Here is a 16,521-nt window from a genome sequence, read left to right as displayed (position 1 = left end):
AAGCAATGCCAAAGTCACTAATCAAGTACCAGTGTCTTTAACTGGCTTTAACACAGATAAAGGGCAGAAGTGAAAGAAGTTAGTATAGTTGGAATATTCTACATGCCTATCTAAAGGAGAGATAAAATATGAAATGTATCTGTGTAAACATTTTCAACCCTAGTGCTATGGGGATAGAGAACATCCCCAACCGAAAGGACTCTCAATTCTCCCTGTTTGGGAAAAACCCTTCCCCAAACCTCATGCAAACAGCAATAAAAATCAGTGGCGAGCCCATGAGGCTCACTCCTGAATTCCCTAAAGAAAGCCCTATTGCTTTCGCCTATGGCTCAGGGCAGCAGCCTGAGATTATAACAAGAATGCCAACCTTCCAAGACCAGGCGCCGGGGCAGAGCCATGGGGAAGGGAGGGTATGGGGGTGAGTCAGTTCAGATCACCAGCAATTTTCTGTAGGGAGAATGTGCAGGTCTTGTCTGCAGCCAGCATGGGTACAGGCACTCAATTTTTAATGAGCAAACCACTGAGAGGAAAACAAATACAGCTTTAAATATCTGAGTAAGCAGGTCGGCTTCTCTGTTCATCTTAGTGGCCCACATCTTCTCCAACGGTATCGATCAGGTCCATTCCTAACCTGGGATTCCAAGCAGCTGGAGGTACCTGAGAGGAGCACCCACAGACAGAGCCCACCTGGCACTCAACAGAGTTAGAGAAGCAGCTCTCCTTCCCTCACTGTAGTTGGGGACAACTTGATAGAGGCCAGCCATCCTGCAGAGAATCACTTATACAAGTTAGGAGTGTTCCGGATGTATGAAAAAGTGACCCATTTAGCAACTCTCTGGAATCCCTGAGAGTGAAAAGTGTTGCCCAAGTCACCATCTTGTCTTCTTATGAGGCAACCTAGGGTGTAGAAGACAGTGTGGAGGCAGGGAAAATACAGACCCCTTTTCCTTCGCATCATAAACCAGGAAGAATCCTGGCAGCTTTAACATGTAGTAAGGCAGGTGAGGGAGGGGCCATGTTTCATATTCCTCAGGTTGCCACGTTCCTTTTTCAGTGCCCTTCATTTCCCCTCAGAAACAAGGTATAAAGTAAGAGCCCATGCCAAACATCGGTGTTTCCAACCAACAGATAGCTAGTGAGCACCTACAACATATCAGGCCCCATTCCAGGCTGGAGATAGCAAAAAGAACCTAAGAGACAAGATGTCTGCTTTATTGGAATTTTCCAACAAGAAAATAAAATGTCAGTTTCAGCTCATGATAAGTGACACGAAGAGAATAAACTAGGAGAGTGGGAAGTGTAATAGAGAATGGCTTCTTTAAGTAGAGAACACCTCTCTGAAAAGGTAACATTTGGAGCTAGGCCTTCAGTGATGACACAGGGAGAGCCATAATCTGGGAGAGAAGAGCCCCACCAAGAGGGAACAGCAAGCGCAGCCTTGAGACAGAAATGAGCTTGGTGTCTTTAAGGCCCAGAATGAAGGCCAATGCAAAAAAAAAAGAAACACAATGTGAGATAGACTACATTGTGCAGGGGCTACATCATGCAGGGCCTTGAATATCACAGTAAAGCATTTGGATTTTATTTTCTCCATATTCTGCCTAAATATTACTACTCCTGGTTCTTTAGCACTACAATGCTTTATTTATCAGAGACGTGGATGCTCCAAAACAGAGGTCCTCAAAATGTGGTGCCCAGACCAATAACATTGGTATCACTCTGGGAATTTATTAAAAATGCAAACCGCTGAATCAAAAATTCTGAAGGTGGGGTCCATCAATCTGTGTTTAGTAAGCCCTCCAGGTGATTCTGATGCATGGTAGTTTGAGAACCACTGCTCCAGAGAAAATACCTTTCTAGACTGCCAAAACTTCCTTAAGAACAACACATTGTTAAAGAAGACAAGAAAATGTGCATTATATGTTTTATCTTTAAAAAAAAAGGAAATAAAAACAGTATATGATCTTTTCTGGATAATTCATGCTCCTCATTGTGTGGACTCTGCCATGTTCTTAGGGTCTACGAAAGCTGTTAAAGCTGCTTGTTCCTATACTTATTGGCCTGAGATGACTATTCTTTGTGAGTTTTTGTGCTTGCTTTTTATAGCTGCTCTATAGCTTTCTTTGTTCTTAAGTATTGGCTTTACTTAATAATAGTAGAACAGTGAAATAAGAAATAGACATACCCAAATATAAGTGCTAATTTTTATTAGATTCATAAGACATAAAATTACTTTGTCATTTGCTATAAAGTCTTCAAAATGCTTACTCTCAAATTTTGTACTTCACTTTTCTCAGACCATGGCACTGACATTAAAAAACCAATGAAAAGTTTTATGTATGCTTAATTGAAGACCTGCAGGGTGAAGACAGAGATAATGGAACAGAAATATGACTTGAAGAGGTAATAGCTGAGGCTTTTCCAAAACTAATTACATATATCAATTGACAGATTCAAGAAATCCAAAACTGAAAATAAAGTCAAACCTAGTTACTTTAAAATAAAAGTGCTAAAGACCATAAACAAAGAAAATATCTTAAAAGCAGCCAGAGGGAGAATACAGACTGCCATCACAGGAGCAATAATTAAACTGACAGCTAATTTCTCAACAGCAACACTGGAAGCCAAAAGACAATGGAATAACAGCTTCAAAGTGCTGGAAGAAAATAACCTTCAACTTTCACACCTTTGTAAAGTCGAAAAATCCTAAGTTGAGCCATCATAAGTCAGGAACCATCTATATACTTATTACATTATACTTATTAAATGCTCAACCTCATTAATGATCAGATAAATGCAATTAATACCTCAATGAGATTCTACTACAAACTCACCAGAATGGCTAAAATTCAAATGACTGACAACACCAAATGTTGATGAGGATAATTAGCACGTACACCGTTGGTAGAAACGTAAGCTGGCATGATCACTTTGATCAACTATTGGGTGACATTTACTAAGCAGGGATATATATGTGCATTCTGTATAACCCAGGAATTCCACCTCTAGGCTTATATTCACTAGAAATGCATATACTTCCTGGAGGAAGGATATAAGTGCTTTATGAGTCTGAGGGTATGTAGTGGGGACAAGATGTTTGAAGAGATTATAAAAGTACAAGACAGTCTTTTAGTGCTTTTTCTCTGCTCCTGTGAGACTTTGAATAGAAAAGCTTTGCGACTGAATGTTTTAGAAATGCTTGGTCATCTGGGAGCCTTTAAGGTATGGGTCAGTACTCTGAATATCGGACCTGAATTCAAAATCCTGCCTTTTTACTTTTCTAGCTGTGTGAATTGGGCAAATTCCTTAACTTCCTTGGGCCTCATTTATAAAATGGAAATAGTTATAAGGCTGAAATTAAAGTGCTAACTAGTGCACCTGTTAAGATACTTGTCCCTTCTCCCAAGACAGGTACAGAGAAAAGGAACTAGGATTTGCCCAAAAGTCTGGGCTTTAGGCAAGAAGGAGTCAGGGGATCTGTGAGAGTACAACAGGTATAAGAGTAGGAAAGATATTTAAGACAATGGAATTGGGGGACAAGAGGAGATGGGTCACAAAAACAGATTAAGAAACTACATGCAGATGCTGAGAACAGAAAGGAAGGTTGGCTTCATAGTCCTCTGAGCTACCAAACCAAGATTCTTTAAATTAACCCTGACCAGCAATGGTCAAGTGGCTCTAGGAACGAGGAATGGAAGTGTGGTGGGACAAGAAACTAGACAAGGCATTATATAACTCCTCCTTTGTGTGCACACACAACAGGCAAGAGTGTTTTTGTAATTTTGTCTGGACTCCCATAGCATCCTTTACGTTCCTCTGTTCTAGCACATGTCAGATGACCAATAATAAGTCGCATATCTGTCCGCTTGCCACTACACTCTGAATTTCTGAAAAATAAAGACAGGGTAGTACTTGTCTTTGAACCCAAGCACCTAACAGAGTGACTAGCATAAGAGGCTTCCAATAAATACTGAATGAATGAATAGACAAATGAAAGAGTCTATGGTGTCATTTTGCTTGCAAGCATCAGAGATCTGGAACTGCACGCCACCTATGAAAACTCTCCAAACGGAGTGCACTGAATCTCCTTCCCAGTCCCCTTCGGCCTCATCCACACTTCGCCACCACCAACTTCTTCCCAATCCTGCAGGGAGAAGCCTGGAGCCTGAGGGTACATTTCCTGGCTTCTTTTATTTCACCAAAAATATTCCATTAGTTGACTGATATTTAGCTGAACGTTGCTTCTATTTTATTCTCCAGATCTGGGTGAGACTAGATTCTTGACAGCGACTATGACAAAACGATGTTGCCTTCCTCATGATCCGCTCCTGCCTCCATTCTTTACTTTGGGTTGAATAACTGGGGTTAGGTCTCAAGGTAGTCCAAGTGAAGAAATACAGTGCCTGGTCCGGAAGAAGATGTCCTATCCTCAGAAAGAGCTGCAGGACTTGGCTAAGATGTACCGGCATGAACTAGGGGGGACACATGTGGGAGCGAGTTCAAGGATGATAAACAGGAGAGGAAGGAGGGGAGCAGAATACAAAGGCGAGGGAGGGGTTGTTGACTTGGGAACCCCCTTAAAGTTAGGATGACTGTATTTCTGAATGGCTCCTTGAAGCTTGGACACGATGCCTTACAGTAAGTTACAGGGAGAGGCTGCAGTACAATGGCAGAAAATTGAAGGGGTCGGAATGCTCAGGGAGACAGAAATGCTCGAACATTTATGTGAGATTTATGCTTCCTGGGAGGGTTCAGAGGACATTTCCCTGCTTTAGGCAATAAGGAGTATGTCAGTCAGGGGCAACTACATCTCTGAGAAGCTTAGAGATGACTGTCCACTGTAGGCCAGGGTGAGAAGAGGTGACTCTGCCATATAATTGGGCTCCATAGTCTCCGTGGGAATGATGGGATTCCAGAATAATAAAGGCCAGAGGTCAGTGCTTAACCATCAGAGTCAAGGTGAACATAAACCACAACAAGCCCAGAGGGACAAGCAGAGTGCCTCTACCCACAAGGGTTTTGATGATGGCTAATAGACCATGGTGTTCCTGGGACTGGGTTAGACGATCAGCCAATAAAGGTATTACACGATTTTATAACAAGAAAAAAAAAGTCAAGAGCTATCAAGGAGAATGTTGATGTGCCCATAATCTCCAGATCTGAGTCAGTTCTCAGACCCCAAACCTGGGTTCCCTTGAGAAAGGATCCTGCAGTGTCTCCCACACTAGTGACGTTTTTAGGGATTCAATGATCTAATGCATGTCAGGATATCCCCTCCCAGATAAAGAACAAGTTATTACATTTTGGGCTTACTACTACAAAGAAAGAAATCCAACGCTTGGTAAGCCCCTTTGGGTTTTGGATAAACATAAGCTATAGTAGGGAATACTGCTCCAACATATGTACTGGGTGATTTAAGACATTCATGGTTTTGAATGGGGCCCAGAACAAGAGAGGGCTCTGCAGTAGATCCAGGCTGCCATGCAAGGTGCCCTTGGTTCATATGATCCAGCGGATCCAACAATGCCAGAGGTATCTGTGATGGACAGGGATGCTGTGCTGTGTAGAGTCTTTGGCAAGCCCCAATAGGAGAGCCATAGGATAGACTCCTACGGTCCCTCTGGAGCCACCTTCTTGAGAAGAGAATGAACTTCTGTTTGAAAAACAGCTCCTAACACGTTACGGGGCCATATTAGAGACTGACATGCTTTTTTGCTTCTCTTTATACCTAATTTCTTGAAAAAATTATCTACATCTCCACTATCTCCACTTACTCTTTTTCCACTCTGTTTTGAAACTACTCCACATTAGGTTTGCATCCCCACAATTCCACTAAAACTGCTTTTGTGAAACTCATCAATGACTTCCATGTTCCAAAGTCAATGACTAATTTTAAGTCCTCTTTGTACTTCATTTCTCAGCAGCATCTGACCCAATTGGATACGCCCTTCTTGAAATAGCTTCTCCCCTTGTTCTCTGGGACTTTCCTCTTTCTTCCTGTCTCACTGGTTCCTCATCACCTTGGCTGGTTCTTCTCATATCCCCAACCACTAATGCTGGGGTTCCCAAGGCTCAGCCCCAGGTTGCTTTCTGTTCCACCTATACTCTCTCTTCCTAGGTGACCTTATTCCATCCATAGTTTCAATTTTTTTTTATGTGCTTCCCACTCCCCAATTTATACTTCTAACCCTATCCTCCCCCCTGAACTCCAGGCTCATGTATCCAACAGTCTATTAGACTTCTCTACTAGGCATCTAATAGACTTAATTCCAAAGCCAAATTCTGGCTCCCCTATCTCCAAACCTGTACCTCCAACAGGCTTCCCCATCTTAGTAAACAACAGGTCTATTCCTCCAGCTGCTCCGACCCAAGACCTTGACTCATCTTTGCTTCTTTCTTTCCAGGCTCACATTCCCTTCATCAGAAAATCTTGCCAGTTATTCCTTCAAAAAATTTAGAATCTGGTAAATCCTTAGTCTAAGTTACCATCATCTCTTGCTTAGATTATCGAATCCTGTTTTCATACTTCCATTTTTGCCCTATTCAATTTATTTTAAAAGCAGCAGCCAGAAGGATCCTGTCCCACTTCTACTGAAAACCCTCCACAAGCTTCCCACCTCCTTCAGGGTAAAATCCAAAGTCCTTGTGGTGACCCACAAAGCCCCACAAGGTCTGCACCGCCTCTGCTTCCGGATTCCCTCTGACCTCACTGCCTACCATTTTCCCTGAGCCCTCTCTGGACGCCCCTTTTCTTTCTTTCTTTCTTTTTAAATTTATTTATTTAGTTTTGGCTGTGTTGGGTCTTGTTTCTGTGCGAGGGCTTTCTCTAGTTGTGGCAAGTGGGGGCCACTCTTCATCACGGTGCGCGGGCCTCTCACTATCGCGGCCTCTCTTGTTGCGGAGCACAGGCTCCAGATGCACAGGCTCAGTAGTTGTGGCTCACGGGCCTAGTTGCTCCGCAGCATGTGGGATCTTCCCAGACCAGGGCTCGAACCCGTGTCCCCTGCATTAGCAGGCAGATTCTCAACCAGGGAAGCCCCGCCCCTTTTGTCTTGGACTTGCTTCCTTCAGTCAGCCTCAGGGCTCACTCCCTCACTTCTGCTCCAACTCCACTTCCTCAGAGATACTACTCCTTTCCATCTCCTAGAGCCCTCTATATTTCTCTTCCTAGCAGGTCTCACTAGTTGGTAGATTATACAACACATTAATTTTATTGTCTGGCCCACCCCAGTAGATTGTAGGTTCTGGGAGAGCAATAGCTTGTTTGATTTCTTTGTCCTCAGCCCCTAGAACAGTGGCTGCAATAAGATAAATCCTCAATAGATTTTTGTTGAGTGCATGAATAAATAGCAAGTCTTTTGTAAATCCTAGGGTATAGGAGGAGAAATGTAGATAAAAAATGCTTAAGACCTATGTACACAATGGGATATTACTGAGCCATAAAAAAGAATGAAATCTTGCTGTTTGCAACAACATGGATGGACCTAGAGGGTATTGTGCTAAGTGAAATAAATCAGACAGAGAAAGACAAATATTGCATGATTTCACTTGTATGTGGAATCTAAAAAACAAAACAAGCAAAACAGATACAGACTCGTAGATACAGAGAAACTGGTGGTCGCTAGAGGGAAAGGTACATAGAAATAGGTGAAAGAGATCCAGAGGTACAAACTTCCAGTTATAAAATAAACAAGTCATGGGGATGTAATATATAGCCCAGAGAATATAGTCAATAATATTGTAATAATATTGTATGGTGACTGATGGTTACTAGACTCATCCTGGTGATCAATTTCTAATGTATATAAATGTCAAATCACTATGTTGCACACCTGAAACTAATATATTATACGTCAACTATACTTCCATTTAAAAATTTAAAATAAAAAATAGAAGTCAAAACATTGTTTAAAAACAAATGACTAAGACTTTTGGAAGCTCCCCGTTTGGTACCCTTCCCCACAGCATAGGGTATATACCTTTGTAGGTCACAACAAATAGTTTTACCCAGAAAAGTGTAATCAAGCACACCAAAAACTGGTTTTATTGCTTTTGCTGGTCTGAACGTAGGATATTAACTTGTTTTGGAGATTTGACACAGATCCATTTGCTATAGCAAATTCAGACGTAAACACCCTAATCCACATATATTTTCTTCTCCCCTGCGAAGTCCCACGTGGCCAGGTCTGGACTCACAGACAGACACCAAGAGTTTCCTAGATGCCTGAGTGCCACCATCCACCCCCCTCAAAAGTCCCCCCTACCCTCGTTCAGCAGAACCTGAAATTACACAATTTACAATTCATTGACCTCTGATAAAAGCAAGTCACGCCCCAAGGAGAGCTGCAAACAAAAGCGTTCCTGAGCCAGATTCCTTGTTGACACTGGTCTCTGGTTACACCCCAGGCATAAAAACGGAGGAAATTCGGTCTTCAAAGCTAGTGCATCCCCACTTTTGTCTGTCCCCAGCGGAATCCCTTCCCCCACTCCATCCTCCCCATGAGGCACACTCTGGGAGTTCAAAAACACAAATGCTGCCGGGGATTTTCAGGTTACACAGGATAGGTGATAGATAGATAGACAGATGATAGATAGATAGATCCAAAGTAACTTATAGGTCCCGGCTCATGTTACTTGCCTTGGCAAGGGTTTAAAGCCTTAAACAATTCCTCTCAAGTATGCCCTGCTGTGAATCCCCTTTCCTGTTCATAAACCTTTCTTGGCCCAGACCCCAGGAGTCACCTTTCAGAAGAATCTGGCCACTCCCAGCACGCCCTCTTTCAGTCTCCTCACAAAGCAGAGACTTTTCCCAAGGAGCCAGGGCCACCCCATAGGGGCAAGGCCACAAGGCTGACATCTCACGGGTAATTACCTTGTCCCCAGAATTCCAGAGAGGGCTCTCCTCGGACCCTTCTCAGTGTCCTGGACTGTGAGTCTCCTGTTTGCTTGGGGCTGGGTCAGGGGCCTGGATGAAGCACCACCCTCATTACACACCATCAGCAGATTTCACTCATCTACCCTGACTTCTGTTCTCTTGGCCTCACCCACCTTCTCAACACAGTGTCACAGAGCCAGGGACCAGGGGTAAGATACAGTGGTACTCGTTACTCACAGTTTGGGCTGGTTTGGTCCATCTATGCTAACCAAACGAATCATTTTTACAGAAGCCCAGAAAGTGGAGGCCAACGTGCTAAAGGGCAAAGAGTCTGTTAGGGTCAGAGATGGCGGCAGGAATCCCCACCTTACAGACCCAGACCAGGTTCCTCCTGTGGCACCAGCCTCTTCACTTACATTTTTCAGAGTTTCTCTCTTCCTGTTCCTCTCTCTCGTCCTACTATTGAACCTTCCTTAGGGAGTTTTTTTCTTCCAGAGTTTCCATCCAAACCCAGTCCACAGGCACATCTCAGTAACTTCCCCTTGTCCTACTTAAAAGTGCACAGCTCTGCTCCCCCAGCATCCTCAGCCCACTTGTTGGGCTCAGAGCCTCCACTGCTCCCTTCTTGCCTTCATACACATTCTGTCGTAAAGAATTTTGGAGTTCTTAAAGCATGTTTATGTACCACACCTCACTGATGATGGGGAAATGGGTTCTTTTCTTCATTTTCACAGGTGCTGGGGTTGAGATGCCAAGTAAGGGTCTTGTCCACAACCACCTAGTGGGTGAGTCACAGAGCCCAGGGGTAGGGTCTTCATTCCCCATCTCCTCTTCTAAAGGTCTTTCATGTTCCATCTTGTCTCCCTCCACGGAGTGGTTCCCAGGACACCATCCTCACCCAACATTTTCCTGTACACACATTCACTCCCCCGGACTCTGTCACCTGTCAGCTTCCAAGTTTCCAAATGTGTATATTTCTATTATTTCCTAGACATCTCCACACTTGGATGACACTTCAGGAGCCCTACGCTTCCCTAAGTATGCCTACCTCACTTACCATAGCATGCTGTCAGCTTAAGGGTTAAGAGTCTGAAATCAGACAGGCCCTTATCCGTGTTCCGGCTCTGCTTCTTACCTTCAGTGTGACGTTAGTCAAGTTATTTAACCTCTGAGAGCCTCAGTCCCTTCATTTGTACATTGAGAGTATGACTATTTATCTCATGGGGCAACTGTGAAGATTAAATAAGGATATGGTGGCACATGGTAAGGACGCAGTTAAACAGTAACTATCATCTTCATCATCTCTTACCTGAGATGGCAGGAGTCTCCTCATTATTCTCTTGCCCCCAAGTGTGCTACACCCCAGCTCCCCTCTACACCTCTACCATCACCTCCAGCACCCCACCCCATCCCATCTCCCACCTCCACCCCCCCAAAAAAACCATCTGCAAATTCTGACCAGATTTTTCATTAGGAGACATATCACTCCCCAGATAAAAATGAAACAATCTCCCACCACACCTTCAAGAAACAGACTGGGCTCTAGCTCTATCGAGCCGCTCAGTAGTCCCCAAACAGCAGACCCTTGCTGAAGAGGTTAAGAACCCGGGCTTTGGGGTTCAGATCCTGGCTCTCCCACTCTCTAGCGTGCAGCTGTGGGCAAGCAGCATAACCTTGCTCTGCTTCAATTTTCTCTTGATTAAAATAGGGATAAAATCTGCCCCAAAACTTTCATGTGAGAATTCAATGAGATAATCCATGAAAAATAGTTGGCAGGGGGCTGCACACAATAAACTCTCAACAAGTACTAGGCACTCTTACTATTATTAGGGTTCATATACCTTTGCCCTTTGTCTGTGCTAGTTCCACAGGATCCCATCGCCACCACTAGCTCCTCACTTCCTGTTTGTCTAGGCATCTGCAAGACACCTCCTCCGTGAAGCCCTTCTGGATTGATGCTTCTGAATTCCCTTTGTGGCAGGTACATATCCTTTTCTTTATAGCCCTTTTCACTCTGGCCTATCTGCATTTTTTTGCCTAGAGGTCTCCTTTACTATGTCACAAGCATCTTGAAGAAGACAAGTTTCTTGCCCATTGCAAGAGAGAAGCTGAGAAGAGAGGAAGAAGATGGTGGGGGGAAGAGGGAAGGTGGGAAGTAATGCTGATGCCTGAGCTGTAAACTCTCCAAATTTTAATGGTTTACCTTAACCAAAATTTATAATGTTAAATAGCATTATATTGACCCATAGATTCTCAGTATTATCCTCCCAATAAATATTTTTAAATATTTAAGAACCCCCATTTATGTCATATCACATCTGCCTCCAACTCCACCCCTCAGACTAGAATCCATTTGAGGGAGGGTGCCATTTTGGTGCCACTCTTTCCTAACATTCTCTTTTTAAATGGTTCTTGTAAAAGAAATCGGAAATTGTTATGAATTTATCATATCTGTTCTTCTTTATCCAAAGATCCTGGTCTAACAGCAAGCTGCTTTGCCTTGGAAGAATATGCTGTGCAGGGGGAAGAACCACAGAAGCCAAGGCTGTGAGAGCCGTAAATGCACAAACCTGCACCGAGCCTCTGCGAGACTCATAACACACACTCACAACAGATATTCTGGCCCCAAAGACCAAGACGTTTTATTTGCCATTATATATGTTCTTTCCAGGAATTAAATGCCTCATGGCAAATGAGAAAGAAATAGTTTTCCCACATCACCATCTTCTCCTCTCAACATCTCCACCAAATTCATACTTTCCACGTATCTATTAAAAATTGGGGCTATGGGGACCTCCCTGGTGGTCCAGTGGTTGAGAATCTGCCTTTCAGCGCAGGGGACACGGATTCGATCCCTGGTGAGAGCACTAAGATCCCACATGCAACTAAGCCTGTGTGCTGCAACTACTGAGCCCCGCACTCTGGAGCCCATGCGCCACAACTAGAAAGAAGCCCACACGTTGCAACCAAGAGTCCGCTTGCCGCAATGAAAGCCCCCGCATGCCACAACGAAGATCCTGCGTGCCACAACTAAGACCCAACACAGCCAAATTAATTAATTAATTAATTAATTTTTAAAAATGTTCATTTAAAAAAGCATGGGGCTATAGTTTATGCAAACAGCCCAAAGCAAATGAGGAAAGCTCAACATCTCCTGGAAATGATACTTCTGCATTTTACAAAAAAATAAACACATCTCATATCCTCCTTTGTTTGTCATGGCACCAAAGAAAGAGAGAGCGAGAGAGAAAGTCTAGATTCTGTTCATTTCAATCTGGAATGCAAATGACAGACACCAGCCTTCCCATCTCACAATGAATGCCTTGGAGAATGGTGATGTGCCAGGGGTGGGGGAAGAGCTGTTTTTAAAGAACCAAAGCAAAATTGCAGAAACTGGAATGCCCAAATGTTTGCAGTGTCTAAACTGGCCAAGAAACTAGTGTGAAAGCCCATAGCCCAAGTTTGCAGGTACCTGAGTGGCCGGGAAGTACAGAGCTCTCTGGGCTGAATACTGTGAACCGTAGGTGCAGGTTACAGATGGGAGGTTTGGCTCTGGGAACATGCCAAGTACATAACAAAACTCAATTGAAAGGAGCCAAGTATAAGATCATAACCCGAACTTGAATATATATAAAAGGAGAATTGTCATATTTTTCTTTAAGAGTTAATTTAAATACTGAGTAGGAGAAGGTAGCACATATTTACTTTTCACTGAGTACATTTTCATGATAGGGTCAGCCCTACAGAAACAAAATTCTCCTGCATGTCATTTAGTTCTCCAAGCATTATATCAGACTCAGTCCTAGCTTCATCAAAATAAAAACAGTTTAACTTTGTTTAAAGAATGTTTATAGAAACTTGTATATTTAAAGTCCAAGTGTAAAATGAAGCAGCCAGGAATATCCTAACACTAAAACAACACAGTTCTAACTTAGATCACAGTTTTGCCTATTTTAATCTCCAGATTGACTTATACTGGTGGAATGGATTGGGAAAGATGAGAAAGGAATGAATATTGATGAATGAATGATGAATATATATATTTTTTAATATTATCTCATTTAAAAATGAATATTTTTTTAAGCCTTTACAAAATGCTAGGCTCTGTTGAGATCCCTTACAAACATCTCTGATCCTTACAACAGTCCCATGAGATAGGTATTATTATTCCTATCTTACTGATGAGGATACTGAAGCTCAGAGAAGCTAAGTAACTTACCCAAGATCACACAGCCAGTGAATGGCAGAGACAAAATTCAAATTTTTATACTTAGGATTCTTCCTTGCCACATTTAATAAGAGCCTTTATATATATCACTGGGTATTACAGAGAGTATGATGCAGACATTGGTATTAATGAAACTTCTTAAAGTGAAGTGATTTGGGATAAGATTTTACTACTCATTAGAGAAGAATTTCTGGGAAAGTGTTTATGTATTGTATTTTTTAACATGTCAGAATTTGAACTTGGGGGCTTCCCTGGTGGCGCAGTGGTTGAGAATCTGCCTGCTAATGCAGGGGACACGGGTTCGAGCCCTGGTCTGGGAAGATCCCACATGCCGCGGAGCAACTAAGCCCGTGAGCCACAACTACTGAGCCTGTGCGTCTGGAGCCTGTGCTCTGCAACAAGAGGGGCCGCAACAGTGAGAGGCCCGCGCACCGCGATGAAGAGTGGCCCCCACTTGCCACAACTAGAGAAAGCCCTCGCACAGAAACGAAGACCCAACACAGCAAAAATAAATTAATAAATTAATAAACTCCTACCCCCAACATAAAAAAAAAAAAAATTTGAACTTGGGATTTATACTCCAATTTGCAATACTTTAAAAATATTATCTCCTCTAATTTAGAGATATTTTCACGTTTTCCTTTTTTATTTTATTTTTTTGATGTAGTTCTGGAATTATAAGTGAAAAAAGAAATCCTAATTTAGCATGTTCTCTGCACTTCCAGTTTTTTTTTTTTTTTTCACTTCCAATTTTTTTAGCCATTACTAGTAGCTCCTATATACACAAACACGTGAGAAATCTCTAAAGTAAATTTTCAGTTTTGAAAAAAACAGCTAATCACATCAAAGAAAAGTAGGCACTGGAAGACACTTTCTAGAAAACAGTATTAATATATAATTATTTTAGGAGAAACTATGACTCTGTTAACACCCCCCCCCCAAATTAAATGACCTAATCAGATCACTTAGAGAAATAAGTGCTTTTCCCTGCCCTACCCTGAACTCATATTGCTATTTAACTTGCTTTTAAACAAACAAGAATTTTTAAACACTTTCTATCCTTTAAACAAATGTTCTTTGCTTGGCTAAATGACAATGTTCCAGAAATGCCTACCACAGAAGCATAAAAAACCCTTGGCAACATTCCAGAAGAAATTCACCCTGCATAATGTGTTCCAGCAAATGCTCAATAGCTTTTCTGGTGAACCTGCTAGTTCTGTGTGCACTTGAACAGGATCTGAAAAGAACAAAAGAAAAAACTGATAGACATTTTCCTTTTTGTTAGTCTGGTGAAGTAGCCCTCAGCTCGAATGAGCAAACTTTCCAAACTTGGAAAAATGAAGGCATGTATGGCTAACCTAAACCCGGCCCTGGGCTCTGATGTAAACTTTGTTTTACTACATTTGATTCCCTGAAATTCAAGTATGATTATATTGTCTGTCTTTTTATCTAATAAAATGTGCATTAGCATTTGATTCTTTTTGGAGTGTAGTATTTGTTTATATGAATGTATTCATTCAAATGATTAGTAGTGCTGTCATAATGAGAATGCTTTAGATTAGACATAAACTCTCGATATAATATTAAAAAGAGGGAGACTAGAGGGACAAACCTCTTCAGAACGTTTCAGAAGTGTGTTCATAATTGGCTAAGGCTATCAACTTCTCCAGATACTTATGAGAACTTCACCAAGTGCAAAAACTTAAAGATGAAATCCATTTCCCTTTTATAAAGTGAAATAGATGCAAGTTTTAATATTTTATGCCCCTTTGCAACTTTTTCTTGGGGTGAACATTTCCTACTTAAAAAATCAAATGGTTGGACATTTTACAGTCTATGAAACTGTACCGATGATACATTTAACCCCAGTTCTCTTTGAACATGGGGGGAGGCAGTGTTGGGCTGGGCTGACACAGTGTGTACTGAAAGCCCGTTTGACCTTAAATGCCCTGACGGGGCCAGGGGAGGATGATTGGAAAGGTGAAATTTTCTCCATTTGATGTTCTAGGACACATGCATAGAGCTGAAACTCAACCCATTTTGCAGGTGAGACCAATAGATACAAATGCCAGGCCTGGGGGAAAACTCGAACCCTGGGGAAGGACTGAAGGCACTAGAGCTTGCCTTCACACGCCTCCCACTATCATTCCATCAGCCTGCTTCACGCAGAGCCTTTCTCTGGTTCCCTGGAGCCACTTGGAGGAGTGCAGCAGGAGGACCATTGGCCCAGGATTTAAAATATAGACTTTTGATGTTATCACAGAGATACCCTGATAGGATTGAAGAGAAAGGACTCATTGAACAACTTTAATGGCTAAATATAAACATTTTAAATGTACTGTGCTGATTGTAACATTCTTCTGGCATTTCTTCATTTATTACTGTGCTGGAAGCCTCAAAATAATGGAAGAGACCCAGCTCTCGGGACCTCTGAGAGGCCCTGGCTACCAGGAAGACATGTGGTGTATTAAGAGAAGGCAAGATATTTACAAAACCGTCAACTGCTTTCTGCAGAAGAAAGCTGGGCCTCTAGACTCCCAGTCAGCAGAGTAAATTACGAAATGCAAAATCAGCACAAAACACATGGAAACTAAAGAGATTTTTGACTGACATCCTTATCCTGATCTCTCCATCCTCAAAAAGTAACCATGATTATGAGTCAAGGTGTTTCCTTCCAAATCTTTAAAAAGAAATACACACACACACACACACACACACACACACACACACACACACAGAATAAATGATGTTATTTTATGTGTTTTTCTTAAATATTTGGTATAATGCTATACATATCCTAAAAATTGCTTTATTTATTTAACAGTATTTTGAAACTTATCCATGTGGCTTCATATAGATTTATTTCAATACTTTTGGCTGCTGAATAGTACTCCATGGTTCGAAACCACCACTTTTATTTACCCATTTCCCTATTGAAGTACTTTCAGTATTTGTCTGTTGCTGATCTAATGCATTCTTCCAGCCTACTTAAGCCTTCCCTTCTCAGAAGTCTGACTGTACTTTATTCTCCTTAGTTTGTTCCACGTATGTGAGGTCTGTCTCCCAGACTAGAAAGTAAACTTCTAGAGAGCAACTTCTATGGCCAGTATCTAATAGAATCATTGCATCTATGTAATAACTTGACAAATGATAAACTTTGGCCTTTTGACTCTCTCAGAAAGCTTAATAGGAGCTTTGGACTCACAGAGGCTCAAAAAATTCTATTTATTTATTTCCGCTTGTTCTTAAAACAGAAATTCTGTATTTTCAAAACAGGTTCAGCTAAAATTCACTTCCTTTCCTAATCTATATTTGTGGTGGTCAACATCTCCTGGTGATAAAGTTTGCTTCTTTTAAAGATGAGAGTGTGTGTGTGTGTGTGTGTGTGTGTGTGTGTACGCACATGTGAGAGAGTAGA

General features: G+C 42.0%; 1 long non-coding RNA gene across 4 annotated transcripts in view; it reads right to left on the bottom strand.

Annotated features, from left to right (window-relative positions):
• Positions 1-16,521, bottom strand: part of LOC113618864 (uncharacterized) — a 50,933-nt gene that overhangs the window by 27,432 nt on the left and 6,980 nt on the right. The window contains exon 3 of one of the 4 annotated variants that reach the window (XR_003432165.1): positions 14,264-14,340. The exons of the other annotated variants lie outside the window; for them this stretch is intronic. This is a non-coding gene — a long non-coding RNA (uncharacterized LOC113618864). The remainder of the gene's footprint in view (positions 1-14,263; positions 14,341-16,521) is intronic. 4 annotated transcript variants of the gene reach the window in all.

The sequence above is a fragment of the Aethalodelphis obliquidens genome, unplaced genomic scaffold (assembly GCF_003676395.1).
Source record: "Aethalodelphis obliquidens isolate GAN/ISIS:26980383/991018 unplaced genomic scaffold, ASM367639v1 scaffold6, whole genome shotgun sequence".
Classification (NCBI taxonomy): Eukaryota; Metazoa; Chordata; class Mammalia; order Artiodactyla; family Delphinidae; genus Aethalodelphis; species Aethalodelphis obliquidens.
The sequence above is the reverse complement of the archived record's forward strand: the minus strand, read 5'-3'. Positions and strand labels throughout refer to the sequence as shown.